This window comes from Passer domesticus, chromosome Z (assembly GCF_036417665.1).
Source record: "Passer domesticus isolate bPasDom1 chromosome Z, bPasDom1.hap1, whole genome shotgun sequence".
NCBI classification, from domain to species: Eukaryota; Metazoa; Chordata; class Aves; order Passeriformes; family Passeridae; genus Passer; species Passer domesticus.
The window spans coordinates 77,820,610-77,842,972 of NC_087512.1; the positions used below are offsets into that span (position 1 = coordinate 77,820,610).

Sequence of the window (22,363 nt, forward strand, 5' to 3'; positions counted from 1 at the left end):
CTCTCACCCCCGGCTGTCCCCTCCTGGCAGGAGCTGTGCAGAGCCACAAGGTCCCCCCTGAGCCTCCTTTGCTCCAGGCTCAGCCCCTTCCCAGCTCCCTCAGCCTCTCCCGGGGCTCCATTGCCTTCCCAGCTCCCTCAGCCTCTCCTGGGGCTCCATTCCCTTCCCAGCTCCGTTCCCTTCCCTGGCCCCGCTCCAGCCCCTCCATTCCCCGTGTGAGGGCCCAGAGGTGACCCAGCACTGGAGCTGTGGCCTCAGCAGGGCCAGCACAGGGCCGGGCACTGCCCCGCTCCCGCTGCCACCCACGGCTGGCACAGCCCAGGGGCCATCGGCTCTTGGCCGCCTGGGCACCCCTGGGCTCTGTCCGGCTGCTGCCACAGCATCCCAGGCCTTTTCCAGCTCCTTTCCCCCTGACTGAGGGGCCCTCGCTCCCCTCGTGCAGCCTTTGCTGAGGATGCCGCACAGGCCTGGCCCCAGCCCTGATCCCATGGGAACGCCCTGGTGCCAGCCCAGCTGGGTGTCCCTCCATGTCCCACCCTGCCCTCAGCCCGTTCCTCCCCCGGAGCACAGGGCCCTGTCCATGAGCAGCCAGCTCCTCCAGGAGATGCTGTGGGAGAAGGTGTCAAAGGCTCTGTGCAGTCCGGGCAGACACATCCACAGCCTTTCCCTCAGCCCTGAGCAGGTCACCGTGGGCCAGGAGGAGATCAGGTGTGTCAGGCAGGACCTGCCTCTCCTCAACCCAGAGAGGCCAGGCCTGATGTCCTGCTTGTCCTGCTCCTGAAGGTTCCTGCTCATCATGGTTCCTGCTCCATGGCCTCCCTGGCACTGAGGGCACGTGACAGGCCTGTAATTCTTGGAGGAAAAGATGGAGATTCTCCTTAGCTCTCCTTTTGTTGCTGATGAATTTATAAAAATAATTACATTGTCAGCAGCCAGATTAAGTTCCAGCTGGGCTTTGGACCTTCTGATTTTCTTCCTGCATAACCTCACCCTTGTTGTCCTCCTCAATCTGGTTGATCCTTCATCCAGAGGTTGTAAGCTCTCCTTTTTTTCCTGAATTCCAGACACAGCTCTCTATTCAGCCAGGCCAGTCTTCCCCACTGCCTCATCTTATAGCACATGGGGTCAATCTGCTCCTGCACCTTGAAGAACATCCAGGGTTTCTGAATTCCCTTGTCCTTCAGGAAGCCCTCCCAGGGGACTTTCTCAGCCAGTTCCCTAACCATGCCAGTCTGCCCTCTGGAAGTCCAAGGTGGCAGTTCTGCTTCACCCCTCCTTACTTCTCTGGAAATAAAAAAATCACCTTTCTATGATCACCAAGCCGAAGATGGCCTCCAGCCGTCCCATCAGCTACCAGCTCTTCTCTCTTCCTAACAACAGATCCAGTGGCCATTTTCCCTCATTGTCTTGTTCACCGAGGTCCAACAGGAGCTTCTCTGCCACACACTTCAGGAACCTCCTAGACTGTTTCCTCTGGGCTCTGTTGTATTTCCAGCAGTTCCCCACAAGAACAAGAGACTGAGACTTCTCCCAGCTGCCTCTTGCTCCTGGTTGGGTGGTCTACAAGAAGTCTCTCACCATGATATCTTGCTGGCCCTCCCCCTGTCTTCTGTGCATGAATTGTCAACCTTTTTGTCAGCATCATCAAACTCTATACAATCAAACTCCCTGACGTCCCATGGAGAGACCAGTGCCTGAGAACTGGGAATGTTTGGTTAAAACAGTAACTGCTGTAATTTTTCTTCTTACCTTGAGCCACATATGTTCCTGTCTCTCCTGCTTGGAGCGTTGCATTGGCTGGGGTAAGGGGGTTTTATAAAATCATTGCAATTTAAGGAGCAATTACTGCATGCTGTTCGAAATTTTTTACCTGAGTCTCTTTGGTCTGAATTCAACACCAGTGAATCTAGCAGAGTCTTTGCCTGGTCTGTAAAGACATTTGATCAAGTTAACCAGTGTTTCAGGGAGGAACAGTAACATTTCCCAGTATATCTGGAGTGGAGTATGACTGTGTGTGCTTATATTAATCCCAAGGTGTTTAAGGTTTCATGCATTGTACCTCTTCCTGTAGGGGCACTAAAAAAATCAGGTGGCATTAATGGTGAAAAAGCAGAAAAATGCTACAGAGCCCCAACCAGAATGGCTGAAGTCACCTGCTGTTCCCCTGAGGAAACAGAACTGGGAGTGAGTGTGTTAGAGGACAAACTCATTTCCTTTGCCCCTGTTTGAAGGAAGTCCAATAATTTCAGGGTTGTCAGAACTCACTTTAAAAGTTTCTGTGGTCTTTGAATACCTGTAAATCTAAAAGCACCAGACTCTCCCTCCTTGCTTAAACAGCTGGCAACCATGGACCTCCCCCTCCTCCCGCAGCAGCTTCTGTCATGACACTAAGGAAGGAATAACAACAACAAAAAGGGATGATGGCAAATTGTTTCTTATCAGAGGAAGTCTACTTCATAACTGACTCACTGGAATAATTATCTGTCAAATTGTCTCTGTGTGTAGGAAGAGTCTGCATTTCCTTTCTTCAGCCTGAATTCATTATGGTTCTTACCAAACTGGACATTCTTTCAAGAGGATTTCTTTGCTACTTAGTGGGTTCTTGATGTTTAGGAAGGGAACTGATTCTTGGAGGGAGCTTTAAAATCCCAGTACTCTGGGATTTTTATTTTGGTAAGCAACGCTTACCATAACTTACAAGAGCAGTGTGACCATGCTGGATTAGGCCACTGATTATTTTCCTCATGATTTTGATAGAGTCCAACTGCAAATAAATAAATGAAAGGCAAAATCTCCAAAATGCAGCTAGGCAGTTCGATCAAACTGTGACACAAGCGAGAACATTTTCCTTCTAATCCAGGTGAGCTGTCCATATACCCAGTAAATAATGAGGTATGTGTCTACCAGTTTTCTAAAACTATTTTGGGAACTGGATAAATAAACAGGAAGCAAATAATAAAGCTGAGATTTTTTTTGCCCTCTCCAATTCTTGACCAGAGTATTTGCAAAGTTTTCTTTAAAATGTGACGTTTTAAACAATACTCACTCTACTCTTTGTTGTTAATATAGCCAGGAGCACTGATTATAACAATCAAGTCATTAATATTGCAGAAAACCCACAAATGATGTGCAGAGAGCTTTCACAAGAGGTGTCCATGTTCATTAAAAATGTTACCTTTCTTTCTCTTTAACATTTTGGCTTGAAGATTTGTCTCCATCCTACATCAAACAACAGGGTAGAAAACAGGACCCTAACATTATCCAGCTCACTTCCACCTTTTTATCTGATTCTTCTTTAAAGAGCTCTTGGATGGGTGATCTGTTGTTTGTCATTCATCACTTGTAGCTTGCTTTTTTATTTTCTTCTAAGATAAGTCATCAAAGAGGAGTGGGGGTTAACATGCAATTTGGAATAGCATCACAGATTGCAAGGCCAATGTTGCCTGACTTCCCACATGATTCAAGCAAGTGCTCCAAGCCTGTATTTCTCATTGCCCTGTGGTTGTAAATTACAGTAGCTGGTGATAGCAATCAGAGGTGAGGAGAATAGTCTTTCTTTCTATTGCTTTGCAGGGTAGAATGCAGAGACATTTCTCTTTGACAAAGAAGAGCTCTCCATCAGGCACTGTGTGTGTGTTTAAGTAAATAGAAGGAGATTTACCTTCTGAAGCTCATGTGAAATCATTCAAACTTGACATCATTCCAAGACATTGCATGGAAGGAGGTTACACTCACCTGCCCTTAAGCCAGGGCAGGAATGTGACTGACCAATCAGCTCTAGCATGTCAGGAGCCCCAGAGCCATGGAAATTGCTGTGAGTAGCCAAACACTTGCTTCTTTATTTATCGACCATGAAGTTGTGCAAAGCCTGTTGAACAGGCTCTCTCATAGCAGACCTGGCTAGGATGGACTTGTGCCAGGGTGTCAGTGGTAGCAGATGAAACCACCTTCAAGAGAAAACAGAGTTCTAAGTTGAAATAAATCATATATTAAAGGTGTCTGAAGACAATCCTCAGGTGCTAATCTGATCTCTACAGTGTAGAACTGATGTGACCGGGTGTTGTCTGCTCACGTGGTAAAGAAATCATGTAAGAAATGTTCCCTCATTTCCTCCAAGGATTAATTCTTCTAGGTGCAAACATGGAGGGCTTTACACCTAAACCAAATGTGAACTTGGAGGTCTGTCTTTACAAATCAGTCACTTTACTCAGGAATTTCCTTAAAGGTGCAGTGGGACTGGGAGGTACAAGCTGAACCTTGTGTTGGCAGCGCTCAAAGGATGTGCTGTAGCCACTAGCATTGCATCAAAGGAAGGGAAGCTGTTTAGGACAGAGAGGTAAGAAAGAAGACCTGCATGCAGGAGAAACTCTGGGGAGGTCATTAGCAAGACCGTCTGTAACTGTCTGAGCTGGTGTCAGAGCAGGACACAGGTCTTGTTGTTGGAACATATGTGGAAAATGCAATGGAATACAAAGGTGCACATCTATATCTATCTATCTATCTATCTATCTATCTATCTATCTATCTATCTATCTATCTATCTATTTCTATCTGTTCTCTACATCTATCTGTATCTAATCTATTTTTATCTATATCATTTATCTGTATCTATATCTGTCTATATGATCTGTATCTATATCTTGTCTATATCTGTATCTGTATCTCTATCCCCATGCTTCTGTGTGTACTTACCACCTCAGCATGAATGATCTACGAAGAAACAGAAGGGGGGCTTAGATGAAGGGAAAAACATCAAATATAGGTCTAATTATTTTCTAATTTTATTTCCCTCTGCTAGCTGCAGTTCTCAGAAGGAGTGTTTGCAAGCCAGCTTGTAAACATGCCGGTTTAAAGTGTATGCAAACACAGCATGCCCTTTGCACGTCCTCAGAACAGCTGAGTGCACAGGTGAAAGCCTGTGTTTCGCAGATGTATCTCAGTGCTTTCTGCTCTTCTCTGTTTCAAATCCTGTCCCACTGTGGTTCAGAGAACATTTTTAGAAGTCTCCTTAGCATCTTGCTTGTGGTGGCACCCTGGGAAAGTAGCACTGTCTTTTCCTTCTGCTGGAGGGGTAAAGAGGCGGTTAACATTTAACACACACAAAGTAGTGGGTAGGTCAGGTCTTCTCCCAGTGTTTCCCTGGCAGCCAAGTTGCAGCAGTGAGAACCTGACCAGAAGCAACCTGGTAGTGTTGAAGCCAGTAAAGCAGGGCTGGGTTACACCAGCTGGGGATCTGACCACTGTCTATACCCTTAAAAATAACCCAAACAAACAACACAGACTCTGCTTGAGCCCTGGTGTGCTTTTTCAGATGGTTCATAAATTTATTTGACTGGATGCCCAACGTGGACCACCTGCTATGTTGATAGAACAAAGAAAGGAGCTTGAAGAGTGCTAAAAAACCTGAAGGAAGAGAAGGAGAAAAGCCCGGCATCTGACTGACATGCTTGGTAAGGGGCAACCTTGCTGCATAAACACAGGAAGCAGCCATTCTTTCTAACTTCTCATTTTCATAAAAAGTCGTGTCACCAGCTGGCCTGCCAAGCTTGCTTTCCCCCTGACAAAAGAAAGACATGCTCCTTGTCAGTATCAGAGGAGCTTGAGATAGAAATGAGTTTGGTTCTCCAGCCAGACCCTCCATTGTGTGGAACATATTTTTTTATCATTTGAATTCAAAGTCTGGAATAAGCTCAGGCTTTTTGTATTACTCATATGAATTATTATTAGTACTCCTATTACTTGTATGAGTTTTTATGTGAAATGCATGTTCCTAATCTTCAGTTTTCTCTGAGACAATCATTCTCTCAGAGGTGGACAGCAACCAAGACCTTCCCTTTGGTCCACACTGCCTACTGTTCATGGTCAGGTTTCCAGGCCATGACTAAGTAACGTGCTGAAAAATATATCTTGACATGCACCTTGGAGAATATAACACATGTAGGAATAATTTCACTAGTTTTCGTTTTTCTCCTTGAAGAAAATGCAGTTGTTAAGCAAAATATAAATTCTGCCAGCCCAGAGTCCTCAACACAGCACATGAATGCGAATTTATCAGAGTTCTGGTGAATTAGATGAAAAAGCCTCCTGAATAAGCAGGGGGAAGACCTGCACAGGCCTCACACCAGAACAGTTGAATGAGAAGAGCTAACTGCTGAATATTTTTGGTTTTCTGTAAACTGTACCTTCACAGAGTGTGTTAGGAGTTGCAGAGAAGAGGGTGAGGTGCACGTGCTGTAAGTAAAGGATGAAGATACCTCGTTAGGAACTACAGTCCCAGTGCTTCAGAAAACTTTGAGAATTCTCTGGTCACAGAAAGGAGAGGGAATGATTTCAAGGGCTGTGAATTTATTGTTCTTTTATATCAAAGGTGTTAGTGGAAGTCTGTTTTTGCAACTAATGATAGAAAGCAGATTGTCTGTTTGTATGGCAGAATATATTTTGGTCCAATTGTGCTCTTTTTTTTTGTGCCTTGTAATAAGCTTGCTCTCTCTGCTTCTAGAGTGCATGAATAATTTTATTTATCACTAATATGTGCTGAAGTTGAACATAATTTCTTTATTTACAACCATTCTCAGTCCTGCTGGAGTTATACTTGGCCTGGTCTGCAGCTTGGCTTCCAAGCGTCACTCCTTGTAAATGGAAAGGATACTTAAATAAAGGTCTAGATATGAATGTTCTCTTTTGCTCTCTCCCACCCCATTTTCCCTCATGCAAAAGCATCTTTGGAGCTTACTGTTGGTTTATGTCTGTGATATTTGGCTGCAATTAAGATTTTTGGGGTTTATTACTTTCTGCAGAAGAAGTGTCTTACAGTTAAGAAAAATGAACCTTTCTCTACAGCATCATTACATCTTAGAGAGTGCTCCTCCAGGGATGCTTATTTGTAAAAGGCAGTCCTAGACTGGATGAATATTGTGGGAATGAGAGAAGAGTTTAATGCCATTAAAATTGCTTTCTCCCTGCCAAGATTCCTCTTGAAAGACTTGTAACTCTCACCAGCTCTGGTGGTATCAGGCCAGGGACTGGCAAGACTGAGATTTTAACAGTTTTATGTTGTTGTGCCATGTACAAGCTGTTTGTGTGTCTCTGTATCATCCATTACCACTTACCCCCTGGTCCTGCCCTTTTTTCCACCTTGTTTTCTTTTTGTGGCATATTGGTCTCATGTTGCATTCCAGTCTCTCTGCAGGATCATTGCTGGCTGGCCCCAGTGCAGAAGCTGTAGCTGACCTGTAGCAGGTGACATCTGAAGAAATGGACTGATGGCAACCTCAGAAAGCTGGACAAAGGGCAATGCAAGCTCCTGTGCCATGGCTGGGACAGGATGGATGTGGAGAAAGATGCCTGGGCAAGGAGTACCAGCAGCTGGGCTCTCCTGGGAGGCTCAAGCTGACAGGGTGTGGACACACATCTTGCAAAAGAGGATGTTGCTTTGAGGCAAAAAATGCACATTTGGTCCTTTGCATGGTGGACTGAACCAGGAACAGGTTGCCCAGAGAGGCCATGGAATTTCCATCCTCTGCTCCTGTTAGGTGTGGGGTGGGCTGGAGCCTGCCTGAGGTCCAGGCTGACCAACTCCACTGCTGCTTGAAGTACAGACAGAGCTCGCCATGGCATCACTCCTTATTTCCACTATTTTTCTCCTCTGCGAGTTTTTCTTCCCCAAAATTTATCTCTTGAAATAAAGCAGCTTATAATATTTTCCACTTGCAGGCCTTTAACTTGGTGATGCTTTCCTCGAGTATAAAAGCAGTGGGAGAATTTTATTTTTAAAGGAATCCCCGCTTGAGTTACGGATGACATGCTTGCACGCTTGTGAAATGTGTTTGCTCAGAGTTCCTTTGTTTGCTGCTGCCAGCCTTGTGGTGATCTTGTGCCCATGTGGCTTCCTGGTGGCTTCCCCGAGGCTCCCTCGGGCACACACAGCATTGACTGCCATGAAGTTCACCACAGGGCTGAAGTGAGAATAATTTTGCTGTCTGAAAGATGGATTCCTGCCTGTCAGAAAGGCCATTCCAGCATCCAGGGTGCATCCTCTGTGTTAATCGACAGGTGAGGAAATGTAAAGGTTTCTTCACACCCTCCTTGCTGTGGATTTCTTTCAACTAAGCCATTTTTTTTTCCTGTTTCTGAGGGACAGAGGGAAGATGCTGTATCTTTTGTTTCAAGGCCTTAGGGTTAGAACTTCGTCTGTGGCTCTCTTTAGGTTGCTACATCAAAGTAGGCAGTAAGAAATTAAAACCACCCGGATAACATAATAAAAAAGAACAAGCCATTTAGGAAAAAAAAAAAAAATCAATATTTTGTCTTTTAGGTCCCCAGTGAGAAATACTTCTGCAGAGAAGACAGAGGGGAAAACATGAACAATGGGCTTCTCCTGCCCTAATTGCAAGTACAGCAGGCATGTCAAGTGTGAATTTGAGAGACAGAGGTAAGGACTGTTTTATAAACAGGAACAGAGCTGCTGTAGCAGAAGGACGATAGCTAAGAACCAACATGTAGCTAAATCTACCTCCAAGAAACCTTATCTGAGGAAGTAGGTATAATTCTAGATCAATGTATCTTTGTTTCATCTCCTGTTGGGTTTGCTTACTGCATTTTGTATGAAGCTTGATTGTATAAATGGGTGTCATGTTCTGTAAATACTTCCAGGTGTGGGAAGAACAGGTGGGGGAATGGCTGATGTCTGGATGTCACTTGGATAGTGTAAAAAAGCTGCTACTGGTTTTCTGAGCTGCTGCAACTGGACCTGACCAGAGCAAGGGTCTTTGGGGCCATGAGAAGGTGTTAAAATCCCATTGGACTTCCCTGTCCGCAGAGTGTTTAGTCTCCAGAGGCAGAGCAGCAGTCACATTTTGAAACACCGTGTGTTTTGGGTTTAGGGATCTTTCCTACCCATTTAGTGAATGTAGCCACTCTTCTTTATTGACATTATGTAGTGAAAAGTGACTGCTCCACCAGCCAAAATAAATTAAACCTGCCTTGTTAGGATCGCTGCCTCTGAGCATTAAAAGCATGAAACACACTCTGGGAAGCAAGTCATTAAATATACAGGGAAAAGGTGCAGAGGTTAAAGAATACTCAGATAAGTTAGATATATGCAAGTCAGCAGGGCTTCGTGAAATTCACCCTGGAGTACTGCAGGTACTGGCTGAGGTGATCTCTGAGCTATTAGCAATTATCTCTGAGAGCTCGTGGAGGATGAGTGAGGTCCCGGTGGATGGGAGAAAGGCAAACACAGAACCTATCTTTGAAAAGGGGAAATAGGAAGAGCCAGGGAATCACAGGCCAGTCAGCCTGGCTTTGATACTGAGAAAAATGCAGGAGCAAATTATTGAACAATCAATTTGTAAACACCTAGAGGAAAATAAGGTGATAAGAAACAGCCGGCTTGGGTTTGTCAAGAACAAATCACATCAAAGCAATCTCATTTCCTTCTTTGACAGAGTAACTGGCCCAGTGGATAAGGAGGAAGAAGCAGATGTGATAGATCTTGACTTTAGCGAGGCTTTTGACACACATCCACATGACATTTTCATAAGTAAACAGGAGAAATATGGTTTAGATGAAGTTATTATGTGATGGGTGCAAAACTGAAAAATTTGGCTTATCAGTAACGCAGTTATCAATGGTTTGTTGTCAGACTGGGAAAACATATCAAATAAGATACCACAGAGGACTGTCTTAGGTCCAGTATTATTCAATATTTTCAGCTTTGATGATGGAATATGTAGAAAACTTCAAAAAATTGCATATGATACTGAACTAGGAGGGGTTACAAACAGAACAGGATTTGAATACAAAATGGGCTTGATAAATTGAAGAAAGTGTCTGAAATCAATAGGATGAAATTCAATAAAGGCAGACAAGTGCAATGTATTACTTTTGGGGAAGGAAAAATCAGATGCACAAGTATTAAATGGGAAGCAACTAGTTGGAGAGTGGTTTTCATAAAAGAGGCTTAGCACAGAACACAAGCAAAATGAAATCCAGAAATGTGAAGATGTGTGAAGAGTAAATTCCACGATTGTATGAATTAATAGCAATATTGTGAATAACTGGGAAATAATTATCTAGTTCTGCCCTGAGTGGTAGAGCCTGACCCAGGAATATTGCATCTGTGTCCAACAGTAATGGCACATTTTGAAAATCATCCTCCTTTAGATAGAGAAAGAACAAAGCCTAGAAAACAATTTCTATGAGAAAAAGCTGAATTAAATGAGTATGGACTTTTTGCTTAGGAAAAAGTACAATGCATCTACAGTATGCAAAATATTATTAAAAGTCTTGTAAAGAAAAGGGCATTTGCCTGCTTTCCCTGTTTAAAATGGTGCAAAAAAGAAAAAATTAAATAAAAAGGATGGAATAAGCTAAAGCAGATAGAGAGATGTTCTGGCTATGGGGATGATACTGCACTGGAACAGCGTTTCTGAGGATATTCTGGAATCCTTGTTTCAAGTCCTGAAAATGGGTCAGACAGACATCTGTCTGTGATGTGAAACAGATGTCCTCTGGAGGGTACTCCTACTTTTACATTTCTACAGTAATTCATACTCCTCAGTCAAGAGAAAAGCTCACATGAAAAAGATAAGCAAGAATTAAATACATGGATATAAATTTCTGCCCAGACTCCCACTTTTCCACTGCAAACTTCTTTTTTTGGATTTATGCTCACTTATCACACAGTCCTCTGTTCCCCTTTTCACCTGTCTGCCTTGAAACAGAGGGAAGGGTTGCTAGTCATTCCATAATTATATGAAAGATTATGAAGCCAGACAGGCCTGCCTTCTATCCAAACATGAAATCATGCACGTCCGTTCTCCTGGGCTGGTTGCTGGTGCAAAATCAAGACCAAAAAACTTAAAAAACCCCCAAAACCCAAACCTTTTTTATATCGTCTGCTGTATGCTGCTCTAAGAAACACTTTGTTCTTTTCCTTTTTCTGTTTTTGATGAAGATATACAGAGAATGAAGCTTTATAAACATGCTTTCTCTCTTTTAATGATAGACATGAGACAAAATGGATGGTACTTTTATGATGTTTTATTGGCATGATTTTGAACTGGTGTGTTATTTATGGCACCATCCTAGACAGAATGCAGCAAACCCTCTGCATCTTGTTTCTGTGTGAGCCATGTGCATCCTGAAACATAACCTTGAAATACCTAGTGAGAAGTAAGATCTTCATTTAGGGCTGTAAGGCCAGAAGTCTTAGTCATCAAGTGTTGTTTTGTGTGAAGTCTATGAGAGGAAAAAGCCACTTTTAAATGACTGATCTAAACTAACATGTTTAACTGCAGGATTTGCAAGCTGCATTGTGGGGGATGCTACACTCAAAGAGCAGAATGTCTCTTCTCCTTGATGTGCTTGGCTTTGTGATGATACCTGCACAAAATAAATTTGTGAAACCCTTCTTAAAAGGCTACAAGGCTGTGCTCACCAGTAAATAAGTGCTTACCTGGCTGTGAAACTGATTCTTTCCTTTGTATCTCTGTGAAAGCTTTCCAACTGCAGGAACCAGGGATGTTATATTTTTTGCAGATGTTGGTGGGATGAATGTACTTGCTCCCAAATTTGGGACCTAGACTTTTTCCCAAAAGTGGAGGTTTAGGAGCAGAAATGTATGCATTTAGGGAAGGGATATTTATTTGCCAGGTGAGCTGGCATGTGGGTATCTTTGTTGGAGTGAGATCAGCTCTCAGCTCTTTGGGAGGGGTTTGTCCAGGCTGCGTGGGGAGTGTTCCCAAGCATCCAGGGGTATCCAGGTCATCTGGAGCCAAGCTGATGCAGGATGCTAAGGCTGCATCCATGTGATGCTATTCTTCATGGCTGTAGACATCCATGCCAAGGTTAATAATGTCACCAACCTTCATTTTCCCTATTTTTTGCTGGTTCATGTTTTTAACGTCCATATCATGTTTTTAAAGTCTCATATTACCTTTTGCAACTGAGTGTTTGTCAAAACTGAGCCCCCCAGGATCTACTGAAGTGCCAGCAATATTTTATACACCACTAAAGTCTTGCTAAAAGGCTATTTTGAGACTTTACTGATACTGTGAAGAAAAATAAACTCATAGTTAGTGACCCTTGTAGTATGGTTGAACTGATAGGAAGATGCACCACTACTCACATTTATGGTGAGGTCTACAGTACATAACTTTTGAGACGGAATTTTGTAGCAGAAGGTTTTGGGAGGTCACTGGTAATACTGCCATTAACTTGCCAGTGAGAAGATAGAACCATATTTAGAGCCACTTTTACCCCTGTTTTCTGTAATATAATAGTTTCTGAGCTTTCATTAGCTACCACAAATGAAAGATTTGTGGTAGTATGGAACAAAGTGGGTTCTTCTTACCACTTGCAAAAGGTCTTATTAAACATAAAGTAAAATAAAGCTTCCTGGATCTAAATATAGGCAGGACTAAATTGGCAGATCTCAGTAAACATGACTGCTTGGTAATGGAGATAATGCTGAGTGAGCTTTATAGAAGGGGAAAAAAACTTAAATTAAAAAAAAAAAGTCTGAAATGTTGCCAAAAGTTAATGTCTCTTTCCCCCTCTATGAAACAACACTGTCCTTGTTTTCCATCCCAACCAGCTAGAGACATCTCACTGGAAAACATTTGCCCCAATCTGAAACATATCCACAACCTGCTCCATGCTAAAATTATCAACCATACAAGTTGTGTCATGACAGATAGGAAAAAAGCCCAGTCTAAGGCAAGATCAATTCCTGACCATATTTCTATGGTTTTTTTTTAAAGAATTAGTGCTGTATTCACAGAATAACTCATCTAGGAAGGAGCAACCTCTAGGCAATCAGCTGGTCAGGCAGCATAGAGGACACCCACCACAGACTTTGTGCATCTTTAATTGTAGGGGTGGTGCTGGTTAAGAGGGAAGATCTGTTCTTATCTACAGGAGGGTTTAAGTCAATTTTTGAAAAGGACTTAAAATACCTAAAAGGATCTTGCTGAAACTGAGTCTTTGTTTGAATGTCTCACCCCTCAGCTCAAGCTTTCAGGCTGAGCTCTGCGTTGTGCCAGAGGGAAGCACTTTGGAGGGGCTGGAGGAGTACAGCCACCCTTCAGCTGGGACTCAGTGTGGCTCTGCCCGTTTCCATTTCTCTGATCTCATTCCCCAAGCCCTGAGTGGAGAGATGGTGTCTCCTGCAGATTTCTGGCTGTGGAAAATTACTGCAACACGAAAAACAAGAGGGGACATGCATGCAGATGTTGCAAGGTCATGCATGGAGAAAAAAACAACACCAGTGGGCAGAAACTCAAATTGTTTATTGCTTACCAGCATTACTTAATTTTGTTACATTCACTGAATTATCTGCAACAGCAGACTTTGTGGAGAGGTATGGCCCACCTGTGATACATATATAAATATATACATGTATATATTTATACACTATCATGGTGATAAATTTTAATGAGAGCTTCATCACAACCAGCTGGTGTTGTTTGAAACAAATTACATTAATAATGCGCCTGAATTTTCAGCATAAGACCAAATAATGAGAGTTGTAAAGCTGCAACATAATGTGGAGTCAACAGTTTAGTGGGCTGGCACTCCCACCTTAGGCAAGGCTCTGAATCTGAATCCTGTAGGATGAGGTTCAGCCCTCCCTCCTCCACACCCCGCTGGGATGTCGCAGGGGTTCAGTCTCCTGGCACCGAGGAGAAATGCTGAGATATCTGACGAGTGAGGCCTGTATTAACACTTCAGGTAGCACGTCTATTTTGGGGCCAGCAGGCTGGCAGCTCCCTGCTATGTGATGCTTCTGTTCTCTGTCTCCCTGCTTTGCTGTGCTCTGGGTCCTGCTTGCGCTGCGTGGGAGAGGTGGTGGAACTCACAGCACTCCTCTCCTTCTCCCACTGGCCTGCAGTGGTGGAGGGGCAAAGGCAGGACGTGTTTTCACTGTGCTGCCTCAATCAGGGTCCAAGAGGTCCTGTGAGGCAGGTGGACAAGGATCTGCACCATGCTGGCAGTGTTGTTTCCACAGTGGAAAGGTTCCATTCCTGGTGATGTGGAGCACAGGGACCTTAATGTGGGACTAGAATGCAACAGCACCCCTGTGCTGCACACTTCCCACCCAATCTTGGAGCAAAACTCCACCAGGATGAAGGGATTTCACCACTCTTCTTGTTAAATATTCTCAGCACATGTGTTTAAGGTGTGCTGGGATGTCTTCCTTGCTTGTCTATGACTTCTGACTGAAGATCAGCATGAATTCTTTGGCGATCCCTTTCTCTTTTTGAGGGTAGGCAGCTGCTCTCCTTACAAGCCCCACTATCTGCCTGGCTATTCAGATCCCATCAGGAAGACATGATAAAAGGCAAATGTGTGTCTTAGTGTGTGCATAGACACAGAGATACCCATGGCTGGGGCTCTTGGTAAATACTTTAAGTGTAGAGTTTCTCTATAAATATTCTATTCTCCATAACCTATCTTTTTTACTCAGTCACTCTTCTGTCTTGACACTTAACTCTGTGAATGTTTTCTTTACTTTCTAGATCATCATTAATTAAAGGACTTCTTGATTTTCCACAATACCTTCCCTTTTTTTTTCTTTTTCTTTCCTTTTTTTTTTTCCTTTTCTGAGGCTAATCTTCAATTAATATGGACTTGTGAGCATATAAATAAAAAATGTCTGTTGTGTGTTTTTCTTGCAATAAATCTGATCATTCCTCATACTGCTGCTCAGTATATCTCCCCTAAGGTATGCTGAATTTGATCAAATCAGTGCATCACCGGAATGCTGAGTGTTACTCATTTGTGTGCTAATTACTCTTAATCTGGGCCCTTTTAAAAAGGTCGTCAATTAGACTTTATTGAATTGTCAGCCTTCCTAGCAGCGAAGGGAATCTGGTAGCTGGTGTAATGATGTCACAGATGGCTAAATACTCTGAAGTCTGAAGGGAAAAATGAATTAAATATAAGTTCAAGTTACACAATGTGGTGTGAAAATGTGGGAGCCAGGCTTTTTGTGGAGGAAACTACTGTTCACAGCTGATTGAAGCTGACTCTAAAGACCTCTTTTATGGCACCCTCTGGAAAGAGCTATGAATAAATGACCCTTTCTCATCTTATTCCCAAGGTTCACCTTGAAATAGGTCTCTTCTACGTGGAGCAGGTCTTCTGCCTTTTTAAGAACATCTCAAGGCCACCTTGCTGATGTTTGTTTTCCTTTGCTGGAGGTTGGGACAAGAAGATGAAAACTTGTAGCATGAATTGCTCAATACCCAGCAGTTCTAAACCTTAACCTTACCTCAGCCAGGAATTTTTGCAGGTGTTTTGAGGACCTGGAGAAAATCAATCCATATTTTATAAGCCAGTCTTTTAATGTATTTGCTGTGTGTTACTCCTATCAGTGTGTCTCCAGAAAGAATAGGCAAGCAATTTTGTTTTTTCACTGATTTTTTTTTTGGTAAGCAATTTGGTCTGAGGAAAATTTTGAATGAAGAACATTGCAACCAGAAGATAAAATGGCAATCAATACTTGTTTCAACATAATGTATGCCTGAAATTGTACTTACCTATGCACAAGCACAATAGTGGTCAAAATTCTGACACAAATAAAGATCTTTTAAGCTTCAGATAGTGGTTTTCTTTTGTTATTTGACCTAATTTATTATTGGATATGTAATTTCCACTGCACATTTAGCTCACATGCTTATTAGTCTTATCCAGTTAAGCAACAGAAATTCATATCCCTTTTATTTGTGATATTACACATTTGGAGAGTGTTGAGAAAAGCCACAGAAAGGAGATGTACTCATTATCCTGATCAGAAAACAGGGCAAAATGACCAGTCGATTATGTGTGTACCTTACAGATCTCATTAATGGGTGCAATTTAGTTAGTCCTGAGGTAAAGATTTTTCAGGTCTTTTTGACTGCATAGGAAGAGAGGGCAAATCTAACTTTAAAAGGTTACCACCTTTTATAAAGTGTACCTGAAACTTCATGGGCTGAGAAATTCAAATGAAGGGCAGGGATGGTTATTATGTTTTGTTTGGTTTTTTTTTAGTTATTTTCCCTCCTCATTCAAATAAAGTCTGTGTGGGATTGGTGAGAAAGAGCCAGAAGCTATGTTCAGGAGGGACAGAAAGTTTCCAAACAATGCAGCTGAGATAGCAGAGAACAACACACTGTACTTGTAAAAACTTTCACTGGCTCTGTTAGCAGGGAAGAAGGAGCAGCAGTGGCGTTGGTAACCTGTTCAGATGAAATTTCAGGGTTCTCTCCTGTGCACATATTTGGCTGGCTCTGCTGTGCATCATAACCTACTTGGAGGATCCAGGGCTGCATTCCTGCCACAGGAGTCCCTGATTTCTGCTGAGTTCACTAAACAACACCCATATGCAAATACAAGTATGCCCCAGTGGAGAATTTTGTTAACAATTGTGTGGGATACTGGAGGCTGGTGTGTGGGGATGGCTGGAATATCTCAGTGCAGGAAGCACTGGGGAGTCCTGACTCTTTTTTCATGTTGACTACTGTGAGAGATGGAATTTCCTGTTTTCTTTTAACTTTGGGATGGATTCTGATTCCTCTCACTTTACTCCTGAGCTGAATGGCACCTTGTTCCACAAGTAGTCCTGTTGGTTCAAAGGGATCATTCATTGGTGGAAAGGTACCATTCAACACAACTAAAAACCTTAGAATCTAGTCCTTAAATCAAATTTGCTAGTTGAACTTTATGTGTGTATTTGTGTGCATGTCTGTTTTTCAGCTGTTTTTTTTTACAAGGGACTGTAGTTTGCCCTTTTAGCTTTCACTGAAACCTTTCATTTCCTGTGCTACTGTTAGGTCACGAAGCTTTATAATGTTCTTCGTTGTTGTTGTTTGTTTCATGCACTGAATTAGAAATTAATTCTCTCTCAGCTTCTCTTGCATGTGCTTCTAAAATTCTATTCTCCATTTAATGTATTCCATGGTACGTGTGTCTCATCAAATGTGACAGATTGGGGTGATTCTGTCAATAATTCATATTTGATGTCAAATAGAACAAAGTTAAGAGGGAATTGCAGGGTAATATAATCCCTGTCCCCTTTAAACTGATGAAGTTGGACTAAAATTGATGTCTTCAACCAGGACACTCAATACTCAAAAGCCAAACCTACCAGCACAGGGAGTGATAGCTGCTTGTTTGGAAGTAATAGGGGAAGCCAGGACAGCAACTGACATCCTCAAAAGAAGTCCTGTGGGCCTGGCTTTTCTGAGGTGAGGAAGCAACCACAGATCTCACCAAATTCCACTGGAGTCCCAGGCACTCAGTACCTTGGAATTTCAAGCAGTTTAATAAGGCATGCAAACTGGGATGCTGCAAGCTGACAACAGTTGAGGCTGATCCACTTGAAGGTGCTGCTAGATCAGTTGCTGAGAAACTAAGAGGAAAATACTGAAATCAGTTTTGTGCATGCCAAAGACCTTTCAAGCATCTTTGATAGAGTCTGAGATGATTTGATTTTTATAGAGAAATAGCTGTCAAGGAGGTTTGTTTTTTTATTTTTTAAAGAAGCTCTAAATGGTTGGAAGATGTGAAGACAAGAGTCTGTTTCTGCTCTGTCTGGGAGAGGAAGTCTCCCAGCTCTATGCCAAGAGTTTGCTCCATGATGACTGATGGAAAGCAGGGACTCCTGCTGGGCTCTGCAGGCTCAGAGAAGCAGCTGCTTTTCAGAAAGGGGACAGCTGAAATTTCACATGGGTGCTGTGCATGCAGTTTGACCTCCAGAACTTCACCAGGCATCTTTTTTCCTGCTACAATTGGTTTCTCTTCCACAGGCATCTGCTAGAGATCTTCTCTTATTGTTTTGATCCAATAAGACAGAGATATGGTAAGGAACCCTTGAATGTTTCTGAGAATCAGAAATGTTTTGTAATCCCCTGGAGACGTGCAAAAATATAATTTTTCTGCAGCAGAAGCAGTAGCAAAAGTCCCTTTAAAATCCCATGTGTATGCCCACGAGGAACTGTCTGATACTGCAAGTTTCTCCCTAATCTCCTGTGGGATCCTTCTGCTGTGTCTGCAATGTTCTGCATCTCATGATGCCAATCTTTTGTAGTTGGATAACACACCCTGAAAATGCTCTGCAATTTCCTGTGGAATTGTCTGTTGAGGAAGTTACACTATCACAAAAAGCACCTTGAGATTTTCAAAACTGTAAAGTTCTGGGTTCATGGACTTTTTCCCAGCTCCCTGTTTTCCTCAGCCAGGCTTAGAACAGTTGCTTCTCCTCTCCAAACAAGGCAGCCTCCCCTGGACCAGGACTGCTTTGCTGAGGCCTCTCAGGGGTTGATTTATGTGCTGACAAAAGCAACCACGTGTAAGGAAGCAGTCTGTCTCCCAAGCTTTTCTGTGGGCTGAAGATTCCTGCTGCACAGATGCTGCTCAAGAAGACGTTGTGTAATTCAACTGCAGGAGTCTCAGAGGGCTGGGAAAGCAAAAATCTGTCTGGGACAGTCAAGTGTGGTGCTGTGTGGCCACAGAGATGAAGCTCTAAGCTTTCATGCCTTTGAGTCTTGTTGATAAGATAGGGCAGTGCAGGGGAAAAGCACTATGTGAAGAATAGGGTGGCTGCCTCCTCCTTCAGTTTTGGGTCTGACCCAAAATGAAGCACTCATCACCTGCAACAGATAAATTTACCCTGCTGTTCATGCAATATTCCCCTTGCTAAATGTGTTGCAGAAGTGATGAAGCCATGTGCTGCAGTGGGGCTGGTGTTGATTGAAGGTTTTTCTCCTTAAGGGCGCAGAATGTGCAAAGGTAAGATGAAAACAAGGAATGGTGGCAGTCAATGCTCAGGGTGTCCAAGAATGTCAGGGTCTCTTGTTCATATGGGAAAATCAGAAAAACACCCTCCAGCCCCCTCAAATGTGGTCTCAAAGATCCCAGTCTATTTTAGAAAACACATGCTGGACTCAGAATTGCAACTCAGTGCTCAATCTGTGTTACCCTCGTGGTGGATTTACTCAACAGCTCACAGTTGATTTGGCCTGATTCTTTTTTGTTTTGTAGTTTTAGGTCAGCAGTCATCTGTACAAATTTTAACTTTATAGGGTTATCTTTATAAAAAACTCTATTTTTTCTTCTCTCAGTGAGAGTCAACTGTGTATCTGCAGCAAAGCAAGATTTGGGGTTTTGGTTCTTGTTTTGATGTTGAGACTGATGGAAGCAACTACTTGCTGTTATGCACAATGCTTGTGCTTAGGACAAAAAATTGGAGTGAAATTGTGGGGAGAAGAGGATTATGCTTTGACTGTAGTGAGGAAAACAAACACTTCATTTTGAGTGACCTGGAATGGGGGGAAAAAAACAAAAGGAAAATTCTGGGTAAGGATTCCAGTCACCAGGTAACAGAAATGCCTGAAACCAGGCATTTACAGGCTTTTATGAAAGTGTTTTCTTTGTGCTACAGCACAGAAGAATAATGATGATTTCAAACACAGGAAGTTGCCATGGAACAGAATCATCACCCACTGATGAGCTTTATTGTCTCATAATGTGTCACCCTACAAAGAGTCACAGCAAATGGTCAAGATGCTCTCTGTGGTGGTGGGCCAAGACCATGGCACTGTCTTGTGACTTACTCAAAAGGTGCAATAATAAACATCTCTTCTGCCTGTCATTTTCTATTTCACTGTGTTTACCCCAAAAAGAGGATAACTTTTCAGAAAAGAGTGAAAAGTTGCAAACAAGAACAAAAAATATTTTCCCAGGGTAGAGTATTCTGTTATATAACACTTTTTACTGTGTGCTGGAAGGGAAAAACACACTTGAAGAGCAAGATGAAAACAAAACTCTAAAGAAGTGAGTTTTGAATGTATCCTTAATGCAAACTGAGAAAACTGAAGTTAGAGAATGCAGATGACACACCAGTCATGGCACTCTGCTTGCAGTTTTAAATGTCATGTGCTGTAGACACTTTTTTTTGCTCTCCCAGTCCACATGAGAAACTCAATTCCTCTCTTCCTCCTGACCACCAGCCTGCAGCCTATGGTCAAAACACATTGTTCTGCTTTCCATTCTTACAGTTTTACTTATTCCAGACCAACTAAACACACTCTTTTTCTTTGCAGTCTGGAAATCTAAAAATCTCAGCCTAATCTTTCTGCTTCTGACGCCTTCCAAGTTTTGATGAGGTTGTTTTATCTCTTGCTGTTATTAAAGAGCAGGTCAATGCTGCTCCAGTTATTCTGTAGATTTTTACCACTCTATGGATGTCAGGAATATTCTTTTTATCTTCTCTTTTGAATCCCCTGTTAATCATATCATGATGCACCTTCTTCAAATCTACAGTTTTATTGAATGGTGTTTTTAATCTTTGCAGAACTCCTAACTAGTCACGTCCATAAAGAAATGAAAAAAACTCTGGCATTCACATCACCTGATGTGGTTGGTTTTTTGGGCTCTGCAAAGATTAAAAACACAGTAAGACTTGAGAGTATCCTAGAGGGAATACAGAGGTTGCTATTAATATGTTCTTCTTTTGAACAGAACTGATCTGAGGGTTTGGAAATAGAGGAAAAGTGACTGTTTAAAGGAATAGACAAGGCTGAGATTTTAGATGCGTGTGTTATGGTGAGAAGAAACTGGGAAAATTAAGAGGGCCAACGCTGAAGCTGCTTGTGGGCTCATTTCCATGCGCTCATTCCCTGTGGTGGGATGGCAGTAAAATGATTGGGGTGGTGTCAGTGGTGGGATGGCTCTTCGTGTGCTGATGGAGAGCACTCTGTGGGAGCCAGGCAGGTCACTGAGGAGGATTTAAGGGCTTGCTCATGGCCAGGACACTTCTTTGTGTCCCTTTTCTGGAGTGGCAGCTCCACCCTGCTGTTGCCAAGGCTGATCTTGGCTGCTGGTGAGGAGGGACTGCAGCCCTCACCCTCTTTGTGGCCACTTGGCCACAATCTATGACATTCAGACCAGTAACAACCTCCTTTTTTCCTCAAACCTCCTTTGCCTGATCTTTATCAGCCGTGGGTGTCTCCCAGAAAACGTGTCCAGGAGCTTGGGTGTGCACCAGCCCAGTCCTTCTGCAGGAGATGTCGGGGCAGAGCTCCAGAGGCTCCGCAGAAAAATGGGAGAAAGGGGGAGGAGGGACGGAGAAGACACCAGGCAGGAGTGGACGTGGTGCCAAACAGAGAGGAAAGGAGGAAGAGAGAGGGACAGGAAGGGGATAAGCTCTTTAAAGAAAGAAAGGGCAGGATGGAAACACAGCAAGGACAAAGAGCATTCCTGTCGGGAATCCTGGGGTCTCTCTTCAGGTCTGGGCACAGATTTGTCATGCAGCCTTTGGAAAGTCATGTCACGTTCCTGCCTGCAATGTGTCCTCAGGAGCCTGGAATGTGAGCTTAGCTGCTTATTATTGGACTCCTTATTTACAAAGCTAGGAAGGCCTGTTTTGATCTTTTATTCCAACTCTTTTTGCAGTGTATGTGGTTGAACTTGCTAAAATTAATTCCTGCTTAACCTGCAGCCTGTATTCTAAGGGAAAAAACTCTTGAATTTATGGAGAAAATTCAGTGCAAATCTTTAAATCTCAGTTTGGTGTGTTTGCCTAGCAGTTACCTCTCCTGCTTTTTTAATTTTTTAAATTTTTTTATTCCTCTAATTTGTTTAATTGTTTTACCTTCATCTTCAGTAGACGTTAAGCCTCAACATCTCTTTGTCTTTAGACCAAAACCTCCCTCGATTACCAAATTTTTATCCCTCATAGTTGGTTGTAATCTCTAATTAATTCATCCCCTCTTTACGAGCCTCTCCACAGAGAAAACCTTGATTTATTTAAGCCACCAGACGCGCTCCCTGGCGCTTTAATTGTCCTGGCAGCTCTTCCCTGGTTCACCTCGCCACCATCTCCCTGGATCTGCGGGAGGAGCCGCTTCCAGCGGGAGCGGAGCGGGATCAGCGCACCTCACAAAGAGCACAAAGCCCTGCTTGTGGGCAGGAAATCCTTTGTGACCGGCTCCCGTCCTCCTCCTTCTCCAGGCAGGCGTGACCGCGGCGGGAATTCCCTCTCCTTCCCTCTCCTTCCCTCCTTCCCAGCCCCTGGAGCGCATCTCCGGGGCAGGTCGGAGAGGCTGCGAGCATCCTCGGGATGCTCCTTTGTCCCGGATGGCTTCAGGAAGAGCCTCGCCGTCCAGAAGGATGGAAGCTGGCTCTTCACAGCAGCGCTGGCTGCCTTTGTTTGGTCCTGTGTGCTTAAACATCACTTTGCAGCTGTTTCCCACACACTTTTTTTTCCTTCTTTTTGTTTATATATATATATATATATATATATATATATATTTTAATCTGTCATTTCCCTACATCTGCTGATGTTGGGGGAAAAATATGCAAAGAATTGTTAAAT

The 22,363-nt window shown here is 43.1% G+C and overlaps 1 long non-coding RNA gene across 2 annotated transcripts; it reads left to right on the plus strand.

Moving 5' to 3' along the window:
* The first annotated feature begins 464 nt into the window (after positions 1-464).
* LOC135290486 (uncharacterized) lies at positions 465-15,538 on the plus strand. 2 transcript variants are annotated; one of them, XR_010353261.1, is made up of 5 exons: positions 465-708; positions 3,574-4,336; positions 5,312-5,450; positions 7,179-8,052; positions 8,315-15,538. It is a non-coding gene; the product is annotated as an uncharacterized LOC135290486 (long non-coding RNA). The 2 variants fall into 2 exon arrangements; XR_010353262.1 differs by having other exon boundaries at positions 3,574-3,814.
* The last annotated feature ends 6,825 nt before the right edge of the window (positions 15,539-22,363 follow it).